This window comes from Crassostrea angulata, chromosome 10 (genome assembly GCF_025612915.1).
Source record: "Crassostrea angulata isolate pt1a10 chromosome 10, ASM2561291v2, whole genome shotgun sequence".
Classification (NCBI taxonomy): Eukaryota; Metazoa; Mollusca; class Bivalvia; order Ostreida; family Ostreidae; genus Magallana; species Magallana angulata.
The window spans coordinates 39,007,338-39,012,659 of NC_069120.1; the positions used below are offsets into that span (position 1 = coordinate 39,007,338).

Below are 5,322 nucleotides of genomic sequence, written 5' to 3' on the forward strand. Positions count from 1 at the left end.
AAAGGAAAATCACTCCAACAATCAAGAATGATATTTGTTGGTTTTTTGTAGGTTATTTTTTTGAAAGGGGTGAAAGATTTTTCTTACCACACTACATGCGTTTAAAGAGTTCAGAGAATGGACAGGGTTGGGATAGAGGTGTCAATTCATTAATTTTGAAGTAACATAGTGTGAGGATATATACATATCTATATGTATTTACATATAATCAATAAATGAAAGGGGCATATTGTCCCCATTACGAAAGAAAATGATGATTAAGGGACGTACGAATCTTGAAATCAGCGTACTGAGTTCATTATTACAAAGGACAATTACCTATCGTACAGGTCTACGCGTTAACAGTAATTCGAACACCTATATATAAACCCATTTTTATTTAAAACTTCGCAGTTTTGCTATCAAACAACCACCGTATTATCTGAATCAAATTACGGCAGTCGGGGGACAAATTAATGGATAAATATATTCGTCCGACCCTGGCGGAGTTCGGGGGTACCGCCCTCTATGTTTTTGTGGTGTGTCTGTTTCCACCCAGGGTCGAGGCCAGCACCATCCTCCCGGCTGGGGTACTACAGGGCTGTGTCTACGCATGTCTCATTCTTGGTCCAGGGAAAATAAGGTATACGAGTCTTGTTATAACTAATATTACCGAAGGTTGCAGAAAGTGTATTAAACTATCATATAACGTAACTGCATAAAGAAGATATACGTATGCACTATTACATGAAAACCTTTTTCACATTAAAGATTTTGCTCAGTTCAGCTCTTCATAATATTTTTGGTTCATGATAACGTTGCGTTTGTGACGTTATATGAACTGAAAGATTGATTTCTTTAAGATAAATGCAAATCATAATTCTCACGTAAAATGATTTCCCAAGTGTAAATCGTATGATAATGATCTCAGTCAAAATGCCCCTTTCCTTCAAACTTTCGACCCCCCCCCCAAAAAAAAAAAATCCTGTCATCGTATTCACAGTTGTTTTTATCCATTCCCTTGAACCGTGGGGGCTATTTTAACCCCGTCATCACAGCTTCTGTCACTTTGTGTGGGGGTGTGACTGTCCGTGTGGCGGTGTGTTACTTCTTTGCCCAGATTCTTGGAGGTCTGACCGGGGCAGCCTTATCCCTTGTAAGTACTGTATACTGTCCTCCGTCATTGTGTATTTACATCAAAACAATTAGTAACTGGCCCAAACTGAATAAAAACAATCATTTCCGTGCTACATTTGTTTTTTTAATTAACACAGGCTATATTACCCTCCGATATGTACAGTTTATACCTTGGCGGATCTACTACTCTAGTGAACGGTACGGAGCCAGGTTGGGGACTGCTAGCCGAAGGGATTCTCACATTCATACTAGTGCTTACAGTTCTCATGGTAACAGTAGACGAAAACAAGCAGCAGTTATCTCCCCTAGTCACTGGTTTATCGATAGTTGTAGGAGTTATGGCGGGGTAGGTACAGTTTAAATACTATAGATATCCTATAGTATAATCAGAGCTTTTAAAAAAGAAATCAAAGTACTGATAGTCAGACACATATACATGTACTAATCAAATTTATTTTACAAGATTTGAAAATGGTCACTGAAAGTACGTGTTGTATTGTTTAAACAATCTTAAAATGTAAAAAAAAAACTCAAACAGCTTTGTTTGTAAGCGAATATAGTTTGCCGAACTGCTCTTTAAAAAATTGGAAATTTTGATATCATCGAAAGTCCGAATTCTGTTAATGACTGATCTAGGGCATCGTTGACCGGCGGATCCATGAATCCAGCAAGAAGTTTAGGCCCGGCCGTGTGTTACTCTCTACATCAGGACAGATCTTATGTGTGGAACTATCACTACATCTATTGGGTGGGGCCAGCAGCGGGGGCGGTGGTGGCAACCCTTGTGTTTAGGCAAGTCAGCGTTATTTTCGCAGACTCAAAAGTTAAATTTACAAAAGTATGAGATTTAGTGTAAATAAATATATGTATCTACTTTCAGATTTCTTTTTGCCTCCGGTTCCAGAGAACAGTACAGACCTTCCGTGTAGAGTCTGGTGGTGTTCAATTCAGAGAGAGAGAGAGAGAGAGAGAGAGAGAGAGAGAGAGAGAGAGAGAGAGAGAGAGAGAGAGAGAATGTCTGTAAGAAGTTAATCATAATAAATCTTCATACGTACTCACATTAAATTTTATATCTCAAAAATCACTGGCATATTTTTTGTTTTTAATTTAATGCCACACTAGTTTAAATATGTTTCTATTTTAATTAAGGATAATCTACCACATTCTTGCTGTTGAAATTAAAAAGAAAAAAACAAATTAAAAATTTAGCATTTCTCCACCACTGGAAATGCCATTGATAGGGTTACTAATAATAGTGTCCTTTCTAATATGATCTATTTTAACAAATTAATATACATCATGATTATTTTATATCAGAAAGGACTATAATACCAGAACAGATGCAAATGCTGTTTATTGGTTAAAAATACAATGAAGTCTTAATTATAAGTTGCTACAGTAACTACATATGTAGTAGTTCTTTTTAAGCGCTAAGCGCAGGCGCTAGCGCTTATTAGGGATGCACCAAATCTCACGATCTTTTTATAAGCGCCACCTAGTGATCATGCTGACCGACGCTCGAATTCTAAAAATAATAAGATCATGGTATCTTTAAGTTTCTATTTAGATCCCAGGTTTTGGAAAAGAACGTAGAGTTGTGGGTTTATTTAATCAAGATCAGAACAAATGGCAAACTTTCACAATATCAGTGAAGTCTGAGGGTGCATCGCGATTACACAACTAAACATGCCACGAGACATTTTATGCTGCTATTATTAGTTGCATGTTGGGTGACCGCTGTGCGATGTAAACAATGGATGGCCATAGGTGCAGATCTCGGAGTGTCAAAGCATGTAATCAGAGATATTCCCTTGTCTTGTTGCTATATCAAAAGTTTACATAGAAAAAATTTGAGACCCTCAAAGGCCGACAAATTTATCAACGTGATATTTTTAAAAATATTTGTTGTGTAATTTTGATCTTTTGATTCATGTCGTGATTTTCTCGTGCAATTTGTCGATTTTAAATTCAATGACATTTAGTCATATTTTACGGTCTCAATTGGTGAAAAGGTACCGTTAGTTTGTTTTCACTCACTGAGCAAATGTATTCAAAACTTGCCGTAAACTGTATACATCAACAAGGTTAGCATTTAAAAAAGGAAATAAAGTCAGCCAGCGGAATATTAATTTTAGATCAAAAGTGAATGTACAGCCTATAGAAATACAAGATATATAATGTCCAGAGCGATAATATTATGCGGGTGTACATTGAGTTTTCACGCTTTACTTTAATAACTGTAGGGTAGGAAACGGGCGTGCTGCGGTACAGTGTATGACTGCACATCAACTTTCGTTATTTATAATTAGACTTTTAAAATTGCAAAAATCGCTCTCTGAATTTTAAACCACATATCCACTTAAATTCGAGAAATGTATATGCGGACTCCGGAACCCAGGGACAGTCAGTTTCATAACTTCGAATGTCTTAAACCAAGAATGTCTATATATAATTCCTTCTCAGAATTCCAATGTACACAAGCGCAATCGAATTTTCATCCCAACTTAATTAGTCAGTCCGTGGGCTGACTAATCACTTAATATACATTACAAACTCCTTTCTTCAAAGTGATTGAAATGGTATGGTCAGGATCTCTTACATATGATGCATTATCATGAAACTGTTTTTTCTTTTACTTTCTGTATAATTATGATTTTAAAATATTAACAATTAACAATGATTTGAAAAAAGTAGCATTGAGGCTGGCTAAGCGCTTTACAGTACTCTGAGTACTTTGATTTTTAATGTAAATGATTAATGGGTAATTAAAGAAAAACCGATTTTCGATGAAAAAATAAAATAAAAAGCAGCCATAATGAGCGGACACGGCGACTCTTAACAGGTGCATGTTAATGATTCTATTGGCTATCAATCGAATGACATCGCATGTGATATAACAGGGTCAAGGTTAAAGGTCTAGGTCAAACAAATATCCCCCCCCCCCCCCGCGAGGAACGAGATGTGTATGTGGCACGTGATGGGGGTGTTTCGTTTCATAACGTACATATAAAAAATCTGGCATTTGTTGCATATCATATACATGCATTGCCCAGAATAAATATTTTTACTAGGAAAAAAAAAATAAAAGGTCAAGGTCACCAATATAGCGGGGCGGGGGGGGGGGGGGCATTTCATAGTTTTCCTCTATTTGTGAAATTAATAAAATTCATATTGTAATTACTGGTATAAGGGGACATCGGATTATTTCACTATAATTATTTATATCTTACGATTTCAGAGGAATACCGATAACAAGCACCTCTTACATGTACAATAGGGCCCGGACAACGTTGAAACTATTTCAAGATGGAAAAGGAAGGACTTCTTTATGAAATGTCTCAAGAATTCTTTTAAATCAAATTCAATACAAGCAATTTTTTCTATACACTTTTTTAATTGACCGAGGAAAACGCTTTTATTCAGAAGAAATGCAAAAGGTCTTTCACAAGAAAGGTGGAAAGCCTGACAAAATTGAACCTTTTTTTAAGCATAGGCTTGAAGAGGCTTGGTCGTGATTTTTTTTTTCATTTCACAGGATGAATGACCATCTTTAAGAGCTACCTTTAAGCCACCTTTAAGCCATTAAAAAATTTTTAATTCAATATTGTGCTTAATTTCCAACAACATGTATTAACTTTATGAAAAAAAAGGTATTACAACGGTTTTTGTTCTAGAAAGAAAAATGAACAAAAAACACAAAAAAAAAACCGGCCACGGCGAGAAATGAACCTGGGACCCTTAGTTTACTAGCTTCACCACACTTCCTCTGCGCCACGGCAACTTACATATATGTGAGCGTTTTTATATCCTATATATCAGTGGATATTGAATCACTATTGAATGTGTTTACTTGACAAGATTTTGACAAACCATTCAGTTTGTAACAATCAATTATATCTAATTTATAAAATTACATGCATGCATGTATTTAGAATGAAATACGGAACTTGGTCTTCATTGAACAAAAATATATTAAACCTAAATGGAAACTGTTAGGTTCACTATAGTAGGCTTTCTTAGTTAATAAATTTAAACCGAGTAGATATACGTTCATCTAATTTATAACTATAAAAATGTAAGAAAGAAAATGAAATCATTTCTTTTATTAATTGCATTGATACTATTAGGGTATTTGTTCAATTTCCCGCAATTTCCCGGTTTTCATGATCGCGGCGCCGTTCCAATATGTTTAAATATTTACATGTA

General features: G+C 35.5%; 1 pseudogene; it reads left to right on the top strand.

Moving 5' to 3' along the window:
• The first annotated feature begins 281 nt into the window (after positions 1-281).
• LOC128165968 (aquaporin-8-like) lies at positions 282-1,967 on the top strand (annotated as a pseudogene).
• Positions 1,968-5,322: the final 3,355 nt, after the last annotated feature.